Source organism: Marmota marmota, unplaced genomic scaffold, assembly GCF_001458135.2.
Source record: "Marmota marmota marmota unplaced genomic scaffold, marMar, whole genome shotgun sequence".
NCBI lineage: Eukaryota > Metazoa > Chordata > Mammalia > Rodentia > Sciuridae > Marmota > Marmota marmota.
The window spans coordinates 20,730,969-20,743,216 of NW_026000240.1; the positions used below are offsets into that span (position 1 = coordinate 20,730,969).

Here is a 12,248-nt window from a genome sequence, read left to right on the forward strand (position 1 = left end):
AACTCAAGTGTTGGGAGGTCTCTGCTCCCTCTGAAACCTGTAGGGAACTCTTTCCTTCTGGTGCTTTGCCAGAAATCCTTGGCATTCATTAGCTTGTAAATGCTTCTGCTCAGTCCCCTTTGTTTTCACGTGGTGGCATTGGGTCTCCTCTTAGAAGAATCCCATCCTTTTACACTCCATCCTTCAGGCCAGCAGAGCATAAGATACAGGAACTGCAATGATTTAAATGTGTCCTGCCAAATATGGAATCAAACTGGCAAGCAGAGTTCAAGAAGATGAGACAATGTTACAAGAACAATGAGTGATAATATAATATCCAATGGTGTTCTTTCAAACCTGACCAGAGCCATAGGCCTAAAAGACAAGGCAGATCATTATGTTGCCCAAACTCCTAAAGCGATATTTGATTTGGGCTGAGGCAGTACGGATACTCCTTACAAATGGTGGAAGGGGCAGGAGAATTTTAAATAATCCCATAAGGAAACTCTTAAAGGAGAATAACATCCATCATTTTGTCAACAGTGATTTGATTAACAAACTCAGGTGTGGTCAGTGTGATAGTATTAGGAGGAGGGTCTTTAAGAGGTGATCAGGCCATAAGGGCTCCTCCCTTGTGAATGGGATTAAATGCTACCAATATAAAAGGGCTTGATGGAGGGAGCTCCTCCCTTTTGCTTTTCTTCCTTCCAGCATTCCTCCATTCCACAGGGTACAGCACAGGGGGTGAGGGCACCTTGGAAACAGAGAATAGCATTCACCAGATAATGGAACCTGCAGAGGCCTTGATCTTGAATTTTCTAGCCTCTAGAACTATGGGAAAATACATTTCTCACAGTCTTTATAAATTAGCTAGTCTATAGCAATCTATTATAGCAGCAGAAACAGACTACGAGAGAATAGAAGCAAACTTGTTAGTGGATCACTGCAAGTCCGACAGAGTGGTGCCATCTGTGTGCTCTCCAGGAGGTTGCTCAAATCAGCAGCCACTCTATGGTGGCAAATCTCCCATAGCCCATATTCTCAGGTCTAGAAAACCCAGTAGAAATGGGCAAGATCCTGCTACTGTTTAATGCAACTGTTTCCACACCCTATGTTTGACTAATCATAGTATTTTACTGATGAGTTAAAATTGACTTTCTTCAAAAAATATAATAGTTACTCATATCACTGTACATTTACATACTGCTTATACTATGGATTTTAAAGGACAATTGCAGTTAATTTGTGCCTTAGCTGACTTTTTACATTTTTTTTTTTCATGGTGGGGGGCTACTCGGGATTGAACCCAGGAGTTCTTAACCACTGAGCCACATCCCAAGTCCTTTTTTATATTTTATTTTGTGTTAGGGTCTCACTAAGTTGCTTAGGGCCTTGCTAAGTTGTTGAGGCTGGCCTGGAACTTAGCAATCCTCCTGCCTCAGCTTCTGAGATTTTAGGCCTGTGCCCCAGTTCCTGCTTTCACCGTTCTTTTTTTCCTCCATCATTGGTTACTTTTTAGTAGATCTACCTCAAATACCTCATTTACTTTATGAGAAAATAGGGGAAAAAAGGATAAATTTAATCACATTAATAGCAGGAGAAAAACAAACTAATACAACCAGCCAAACAAGGGAAAGAAAAGAGGGGTGAGACTTTGTGATCTTTAGTTTAAAATACTATCACTATTTTATCATAGTGATGTTAGCATTGTTACTATTTGTTTTGGGTTCTCGAATACAAAATACATGACATTTACTGATTGACAAGAATGGTTATAATACTCCAGGATTTATTATGCCTTTCTTTCATGTATGGTTTCATTACTTATAACATATTTTTACATTGACTCTTGTCACAAAGACCCTTAAAGTAGATTTATCACCATTTTACAAATAAGGAAACTGAGGCTCAGGATACTTATATGATTTGTCTTTAGTCACACAACTTAGTGACACATTTGAAAACCACAGAGTTCTCTTTTTTTTTTACTAAGTATTCTGACAGTTTTTACAAAGTAAATCTTCTCTAGTGAATATATAATAGAATTTACTTGATTTATTAAAAGTCTTTTATCAAAATAATGCTACGTGAATGAACTTTGTTCTAAAAACTACCATAGTTTAATTTTTATTCATCATTTACTTATTAATATACTTCTAGATTAGAAAATTAAAATACGTAATGAAGCAATTTTAATGGGAAAGTAGTTATAACTTAAAATTATCACTTTTAAGTTTCTTTTAATTATGGTTTAATAATGCCCCATGCCTCATCCAACATAATTTTCACAATTGCTTCATGAGTATATCCCAAAGACATTTAAAGTTGTAGGTGACAGTGGTTCCTTTTATATATAGTTTCTGTAGTAAAGGATTATAAGTCATAAGGTATCAGTGAGTTGAGAAGATCACAGGTATAACTCCTAGAGAAAGTAATTCTCTTTGAAGGAAAATACCTATCATTACTTTTAAAACAGTCCAGTACATTAAACTTGAAGAAAAAAGCACATCTTCATGTATATCTAAATTTATATCATGATGATCTAAATTATGATGATCTAAATTTATATTGGTCCTGATTGCTTCTTTGGCTGCAGGTAACTGCCGTATTGACCTATCCACTGAGATGAACATTAGGCACCTCAGACCCAACTATGTCTCTCCCAGAACCCTGCTTCAGCTCCTTATCCTTATCATGGTTGATGGCTAAATTCCAAGACATTCTTATTTCCTCTCTCCTTCACACCCTAGATCCAGCTTATCAGTAAGTACTGTTGGATTTACTCTCAGAGTCTATCCTGAGTCCAACTACATCTTGAAACCTTCACTGTTTGAACTTCACCCCACCCAGTTCAAGTCGTCATCATCATGTCTCACTGCACTTTTACAGTAGTTTTTTTGCTAAATGTCCTTCTGCTTCTACTTCACCATTACCCTATGGTCCAGTCTTCAGATGGATGTCAGAGTGACAACACAATTTTTAGAGTAAAACCATATCTGTTTCCCCACAGCCCAAAACTTTTGGATGGTTAATTATAATCACAACCCATCTAGAATATGACCCACTGCCCTAACCGTAGCCTAAAGATCTACATACCCTCCATCTTGTGTCCAACACTACAGTCCCCCTACCACTGCCCCTAGCCACGCTATTCTTCGTGAGGAACACACCATGCTTGCTTGAGCCTCGGGGCCTTTACACTTGCTGTTTCTTTTGCCTTTGTAGAAAGAACTTTGGGTGTTTCAGTTCTTCAGTGGTCTCTTAAGAATCTGACCAGGTGTCCCCTCAGAAGCTGTCTTTGATTGTTCCATCTAAAGCTGCATGGCTCCCCACCATTCAGTTCCTTTTTACTCCTTGATTTATTTTCTTCATCACAAGTATTACTTTTTGTTTTCATACTATCTTCCCTATTATCATGGTGCCCCATCTTGTCCCTTCCAGAGGAAGAGGAGCTTTGTCATGGCTCCATCCCCAAGGCCTGAGACACTACCCAACACAGTACCCAGGGCTTAGACAGAAATGAGCACTTTTGAGTGATTGGATTAATGCATTTATTTAAATAGTCATCACTTCAAAATTGAGGTAAAATAATTTTAACACATGTAATACTAGCTTAATGAGTCATTTTGCTTTGGAAATTTTTCATTCAGTTAAAATTGTGGGCCAGTGTTTGTTATGCTGGGGGAATCAAACTGTGCATACTTGGTGGCACATGCAGGCATTTCAAAGGCTGAAGAAAACAGAATTTAGTCTCCATCCACAGTAATGGTTCGCAGCCTAGGCCACAAATTAGAATCACCTGGAAAAATTATAAAAGTCTGATGACTAGGCTGACCTCTATAACACATAATGCAAAACTTTTTGAGAGTTGGATCTGAGACTCCATTAACATTTTTAAAAGAATTTCCTCAGCAAATTACATGGGCAGTCAGATTGAAAAACACTTATTTGTGAGAGATTTCTTTTCTCAAAAATTATTTCCAGTGCTGACAACAGTATAGGGAGTATTTATATACTTGTTAAATGAATTAATGAGTGAATGAATGAATGTAAAGAGTGTTGATAGCTGACTGAACTCATGAACACCATTTGAAGAGTCTACTAATGGGTTGCCAAATTTGGCAAACAAACAAAATAACCAAAAAGACTCCCCCATTAAATTTGAAATTTAAATAAAGAACTTTTGGGAAATGTATGTCTCAAATATTATATGGGCATAACTAAAGAATGACTTTATTATTTACCTGTGATTCAGATTTAACTGGACATACTGTATTTTATCTGGAAACTCTACTGATGAGAGAACAGTTAAGATTCTTTTGTAAAAATCAGTATTTTATTAAAAATGTTAAACAATTTGGTATCAAAATGGTGATTTAATCTCTTCTATCTTCTGCTATCCAAAGCTACCAAAAAACAGTCCATCATCTTTATGAATAAAAGGAACTTTACCTTTTGAAGATTTTAATACAACAATAATAAAAATAAGATAAATTATTGTGTTCTAAACATTTGCCATGTGAATTTAGAATTTAAATCTTTCAGCACCTGTTTTTGAATTGTCAAATCTTGTACCCAAGAGTAGGAAAAAGCAAAGTTAAGCACAAAATACACTTTCAGCATAGCCTGTGAATCGGGGACTACATCACAGGTCTTGGGCTTTGAATTCTTGGTCCCTACGATGTGTGAGAAAGATTGCAATATTTCAGGCAATAGACCTTTATTTCTCCTAAGCTATTTTCTTCTTGTTACACAACTAAAACAAATTTACATGATAGTAATGAATAAGACCTGACTTTAATGCTGGGAAAATAAAATTATCAGAGCAAATCAGTTGAATAATTTATCATGCAAGTAAAAGCCTCAGTATACTTTTCCTTAAAGACCCATAAAAGCTCCCATCAATCCTTTGTAAATGTCAGACAAACGTGTCTACCACCAGGTGGCGTGCTCACAAGTTCAGAAATTCTCCAGTGAGTTGGTGACCCAAAGAAGTTATCAATTATGGTTCCTTTTGAGCATGGAAAGAATGGAATGAAGAAAGTGCAAAATAGAAAAAGCTGGTCACTAGCATTCACATTTCAAATATTTTCTTTTCCCAACCAGATTGCTAAGTACAAACTAGTTCCTAAGCTTCCCGCAGACTTTTCAAAGTGCCTACCTAGAGTTAGATCATCAACAGATATTTGATCTTATCTGAACACTGTCTTTTGTAGTATGAAGACATTTTCCTTAAAATTTGTCCAAATGTTGTCATAAAAACCAAAGGTTTTCATCAGTTTTCCTTGGCATATGTAATTTTCTTCATGGAAATTTTAGAAGCCATCCCCAATTTTAATGATTGATGGCCAAAGAAAATATTAAAATCAGAAGAGGAAGAAAAGTCAATCCAGATAAAAATTCTTATCTACCTATCCCTTAATATTGAGACTATTTGGGCAAAGGAAAAAATCAGGCAAACTCTGTTGCTCAGGCTGATGGTCTATGGTATAGAAACAGGCTGATGATCTGTGGTATGAACACAGGGACTCAAACTCATTTTTCTGACATGAAGTACATCTGGCCTGATATTCTTTCATAGGCATTATTTCACCTTACTTTTTCAGAGCTTGAGCTAATAATAACAGGTTTTGTCAATCCCAGAAGCACGCACTATTTAAGGTAACTGATGCAGATAGGAACATAACATTGAAATATAAAATTTCAGATTTTATTCCTCTAACAATTGTCCTGATGGAAATGGATTCATGTGTAGAGTGCTTAGCTCTGTTTTTACTAGTAGAGGTTGTCCTCATATTTACATTGCAATTCAGTACAAAGGTGAACATTCTCAAGAGACTGTGCTTAAAATTGTAATCCTTATTACAAATATCAGTCAGTTTTTAATCATATGCATAACTGTATGTTTTCAGTGCATTGATTTTATTCTTCTTAATTGGTACCTGTGGTAAGAATAACAGCTACTCCTTGATGAGGCAGTATGGTAGAAGTTAAAGGCAAGTTCCCCATGCCTTTGTCTTCCTGGATTCCGACCCTAGCTCTGCCTCCTACTTGCTTTGTGACTTTAGATACTATTTAATTCTCTAAACCTAAAATTCTTTATTTGTAAACTGGAGATAATAAAAACATCCCTTCTGGCACTATGGACTAAATGAAAAAAATATATATACAAACAAAAAAAATATATACATACAGCATTTAGGAGGTACTTGATGATTGGTAGCTGCCATTGTAAGGGTAGATTTGGGAAACTGGAAGTTAACACTCAAATTTACTCACCTGTGAATTAGATATAATAATAGTAGAAACCCCTTAAGGCTTTTGTGAGGATTAAATGATGTAAGGTATGTGACACTCTCAGCTTAGTGGCTGGCACATGGGAAGCAAGTCAATAAATAAGAGTCATTATTTTATTTCTTCAGGCATTATGCATATCATATCTCTAAGGAAAAAAAAATATTATCCTCACTTTATTGAGTAGGAACTTAGACAAACTTGAAAGTAGTTGAAGCAGTCAAACCCCATTCTGGCTCCAGGGCCCCCATCCTTTCAGAACAATCTGTTTGACTCCACTCATATCTCTAACCAAATGTCATTCTGCCATTAAGAGACCTGATGTTGAAAGATCAAGAAACACATTTTATTTTAATTTAAATACTGCAATGGAATACTCCTACTTTACTGATACTCTCCTGTATAACTGAAAAATACATTGTTTACTCTGAGTTTTAAGGCCTCTTATTGAAAAACACAATGATATTTTTTTATCATTCAAACAATGAAAATGCAGAGATTGTGTAACCAAAGAAAATAAGAATATCCCTTAAATTATCTAAAATCTCTGACAGAGTTATAACTTGCTTGTACTTCTTCATGCATTTCAAAAGATCAAGAAAACTGATATTTTAAACTAGAATTATTTTTTACAGAGAATGTTACATTAAATTATTTTTACTTCTAATGCTTAATTTTTGCCTCTAGTGTTTATAAAAATGCACCTGGCTAAATATAGCAAATCAGTTGGTGTTCCACATCTTGGGAAACATCCAGATATTTATGGTCTTATAAAAGGATATTTTCAAAACACACTTATTTTTCCCTTTTCAGCTGCATGTGCTAGCCTAGCTATTATAGACTTAATTATAATTTGCTTTTTTAGTATAAAATAACCTGAATCTTTTCACAGAGAAAATCCATTTCAAAAATATATAAACTTTAGAATACTCTGAAAACATTCTGGAAAATTAAAATGGGGCAAAAAGGAAGGTTTGTCTAAATACAAGGAGAAACAAACTTTTTCTGTCAAAGACCAGATAGTAAATATTTTAAGCTTTTCAGGCCACATGGTCATTCATGAAACTTCTCAACTGTAGGGACGGCTGGATTCCAGTAATACTCTCTTTACAAAAGCAAACAACCATGGACTGTGTAATGTTGACTTGGGTCTGAATACACCGAAGATACCAGATAGACTCTACTTGGGGTAATAAGTAAACATCTGCCATCATACATTAGGGAGAAATTTCTAAACAGTGGCATCTATCACCGTCTAACTGGCTCTGAAAATCATGGGGTCATGCTTCCCTACTTTCCTTGCTCTACTTCCTGTCTCCTGGGAGACTTGACCTAAACAGACTGTAGCAACCTCTGGTTTGGGGGTAATACCAGCAAGAGATGAGAAGGCAAAAGAAGAGAGAAACTCCTCCAACTTTGAGATGGTAATTCAGATGCTGCTTCTGGCTGCCAGACCTGGGCTAGTACCTCCTAAAGGAATCTCAGTCTGTGCACTATTTTCCCCCCTCTCTCCAAAGTAAAGCTTACTGCTTCTTTATATTTATCTTTGCAAGACAAGCTTCCTACTCAGACCCATTTAAAAAATATCTGATGGATATACTAAGGTTAACACCCTCAGAGTAGAATATCCTCTTTATCAGAAGACTCCAAGAAACACCGAGAAAGAAAATAATTTATAAGGGGTTCCTAACGCTGTTCTCTGGAAAATGAGCATAAAAAAGCCATCTGGCAACTCCTACCATGGAGGTGATTATTTCTAAGGGAAACCTTAATACTTTCCAAAAAGTAAGATTTGGGGTGCAAATTTGTTTTCTCATCTCACTGCATGGTATTAGGGCTCTAAAAACAAGTTGCATAATGTCTGTTCATGTTTTTTTTTTTTTTTTAAAGAGAGAGTGAGAGAGAGAACTTTTTTAATGTTTATTTTTTAGTTTCTGGCTGACACAACATCTTTGTATGTGGTGCTGAGGATCGAACCCGGGCCGCACGCATGCCAGGCGAGCGCGCTACCGCTTGAGCCACATCCCCAGCCCGTCTGTTTATGTTTGATAACACCTTAACTGGTACTCTAGAGAAATTTTAGATTTTCTCTGAATTTTTAGGTAGTAAATTGCCCAGGATACAATTTAGAAATGATGCAATAGAATTCAAGCATGATCATTTTTTTTTTTTTATGTTTTCTTAATGGCAATTAGAGAGGTTACTGGTTTTACTAGCTATGTGTCTACAAAGGTATGTTCTTGAAAATAATTATTTCAAAACTATGTTAGTGAGCCACATGTGTTTTGGCATTTCCAAAAGTGTGCCTCTAGGAACACAAATCCTATGTTTGGACATACAGCCTGCTCTTAAAATATCACAAAGCACAGAAGTTAATTAAAGGCCCTGAGGTTTGCTGTAGCTTACCAAACCTTCTCCACTAAATATTTCCAAGCCTATTTAACCATGAAATCTAAGCCTTAATATGATTTATTAACATTCCATGTAACTTTACGATATCCTGGCATAAGACGTTTGTTCTTGATCACTAGCAAAATTATTACTATTTCACTCAAATTTTATTTTTTAAGGTTTTTTTTTTTTTTTTTCAGCACTGGGGATTGAACCCAGAGTCTCACATGAGCAAGCAATCTACCACTAAGCTACATTCCCAGCCCTCAAATATTTTTGATGTGTTTAGTTGATTTGAAACTTTGTTACTTAAAATTTTTGTCTTTAAAAAGATTTGGAAGGAAAAAAACAATTACAAGACATTCCTCAAAGTGTCTGTATATACAGCTTTTTTAAAAATTTTTATTATTAGTTGTTCAAAACATTACATAGCTCTTGACATATCATATTTCATACATTTGATTCAAGTGGGTTATGAACTCCCATTTTTACCCCGTATACAGATTGCAGAATCACATCGGTTACACATCCACGTTTTTACATATTGCCATACTAGTGTCTGTTGTATTCTGCTGCCTTTCCTATCCTCTACTATCCCCCTCCCCTCCCCTCCCCTCCCCTCTTCTCTCTCTACCCCCTCTACTGTAATTCATTTCTCTCCCTTGTTTTTTTTTCCCCTTTCCCCTCACTTCCTCTTATATGTAATTTTGTATAACAATGAGGGTCTCCTTCCATTTCCATGCAATTTCCCTTCTCTCACCCTTTTCCTCCCACCTCTCGTCTGTCCCTGTTTAATGTTAATCTTCTTCTCATGCTCTTCCTCCCTGCTCTGTTCTTAGTTGCTCTCCTTATATCAAAGAAGACATTTGGCATTTGTTTTTTAGGGATTGGCTAGCTTCACTTAGCATAATCTGCTCTAATGCCATCCGTTTCCCTGCAAATGCCATGATTTTGTCATTTTTTAGTGAAGAGTAATACTCCATTGTGTATAAATGCCACATTTTTTTTATCCATTCATCTACTGAAGGGCCCAAAACAGCTTTTGCCTAACAGCAAGTATCAGGACCGCTCAAGTCAGGTCACCAGTAGTGGTTGAGAATAAATACTTCCTAGCCTGTCCAATGTCCATCTCAGGTATCAACACTTGGAAGCATTCCTAATCCATTGTCCAGTTACTATTCCCTTATGTTTTCTTTTTATAGCATTTAATGCTAGTGTTTACAGTCAGTGATTTACTTATCTAATCCAACACTCACTAGGTTATAACCCTCTAGGGCAGGAGACTATGCAATCATCTTTGTGTTCCTAATATCTTATACAGAACCCAATTTTTAGTAGATACTTAGTAAATATATGCATATGGGTATATATGTACACATACACTAATCACATATATGCATATATATACTCATATATGCATATATACACACAGTAGTTGTTTAGGCACCAGTTTCTATTTTAAGCAGGGTAAAATATGCAAATCTTAATAGTAAAGTTTAATAAATTTTTACTTTTAAATAAACCTCTGTAACTATCACCAGATCAGAACACAGGTATTTCCATCCTGGTGCATTTACTGTGCAAAGTCTATATAGAAATAATTTGCATCCTCACTAGACATTTAAGCAGTGGTATTGCTCAGGAACTGGTGTACAAGCTAGTTGATTTCATGTTAGTACTTTGATGTTTATTGTTGATAGTATTTGCATCACAAATTGGCAAAGCTTTTTTTTAAACCCCCAAAAGCCTGTTGTTAAACATTTACCCGCACATCACTATATATGATTAGTGTATGTGTGCATATATACCCATATGCATATAAATAACATATATAACCTTCCACTTTTTCACTAAATAATTCAGTAATAATAAAATAATTTATGTTTAAAAATAAATTTTAAATGAGTTGTCTAGTCTCCTCATTTAGATTGCAGTGTCTGTGTAGGTACTCTGCAGTTGTATGTAGAGATATGGGCCTCCTAAATATCCTCAGTGTTTTGAGCAGTAGGAGGCCAGGTGTCAGAAAGTAGAAAAGATAACAAAATGTTTTGATTTGATCCTAAAACTGAATTTCATGTTCAAAACTTTGGTTATATGATATTTTCTTTCTGATTTTATTTTTAGTCTCAAAATGTAACTATACCAGAAGAATTACATGAATACTAGTGTGATATCGTTAGAGGTATCATTTGGGAGATGTAGGATTCTGTGATGGTTGGAGTCAAAACAGGCTTTTACTGCCACAGAACTGCAGCAAGGTTAGCTGGAGCTGGCTGTAGATGTCCCTTGGCATCCCTGTTTTTTGTTTTTGGTTTTTTGTTTTTGGTTTTTTGTTTGTTTGTTTGTTTGTTTTTACTTTGAAAAGACATTAATTTCCAGGGATATAAGCCGACCTTATAGACTGGTTTATCATATAGAATGTGATGTCCCTGGAGAATTTCAGTACATGTTTTTGAACATACATGAAGAAGATGCTACCTGCATTATGTACAGAGCAGTATTTATGCTTATGTTGTTACAAGTGAAATGAGCTTTTGAAGCCAAAAGCTTTTAAATCTAAAATTTTGCATAAACAAATGCATATTTAAAAATATTTTATACCAGGTTCTATTTTAAGCAGGGTAAAATATATAAATCTTAATAGTAAAGTTTAATAATTTTTTACTTTTAAATAAACCTCTGTGACCATCACCAGATCAGGACACAGGCGTTTCAAACCATCCTGGTGAAAGGAACTTCTCTTCTCCCCTTCCTTGTCAATAGTCATTCTTCTCACCATCATTAGCCTGACTTCTATCACCATAGATTAATTTCACCTGTAAAAGATATATTTTTTCAATTTATTTTTAACGGAAACACAAAAACTACTCAGCAAGGGGTACCATGTAATGTTTTGTTGCATGTATACATTGTTCAATGTTCAAATCAAGTCAAACACATCTGTCTTCTCAAACACTGATCATTTCTTTATGATGAAAACCTTTAAAATCCCTTCTTCTGTTTTTTTAAATGCACCACACATCATTGTTCTCCACAGTCACCCTACTGTGCCTCAGCACACCACACTTCTTACCCCTCTCTAACTGTAACTCAGCTCCCACTGAGTGGCCCTCCCTCCTCCCTCCCCTGCTCTGCCTAACTTTGCTTCTCTACCACCGTTCTCCTCCCACCTTCTGAGATCAACTTGCAGAAGACAGATTTTTAACAGTTTTTTTTTTAATTTTATTTTTAGAAAGGGACAATCACTATTTGGGGACTAGTTTGGGATATGTTAATATAAAATAGACTAATTATGTATTTAATAAAAATAACAGATGCTTACTTTGGGGCACCTGGCAATACTTTATTAAAGCAATTTTAAAAATATATTCTAACACCATAGAAGTTATTAGTAGCTACTGGATTTTATTTACCCTTTGCCTACAGTTTAATTAGAAACAACATGGATTTTTCTGAATGAATAAATTTTTCACAAAAATAAAATTTATGACATTATCTGAGGCCATTGTTAAAGGGCCAGAAGTACAGATTAGACAGAAACCCTTTTCCTCAAGAAGCTGTGATGCTGGCTCACTTTCCTCTCC

General features: G+C 35.6%; 1 long non-coding RNA gene across 1 annotated transcript; it reads left to right on the forward strand.

Annotated features, from left to right (window-relative positions):
- The first annotated feature begins 2,187 nt into the window (after positions 1 to 2,187).
- LOC125613586 lies at positions 2,188 to 4,335 on the forward strand. The gene is made up of 2 exons (XR_007344146.1): positions 2,188 to 2,742; positions 3,205 to 4,335. It is a non-coding gene; the product is annotated as an uncharacterized LOC125613586 (long non-coding RNA).
- Positions 4,336 to 12,248: the final 7,913 nt, after the last annotated feature.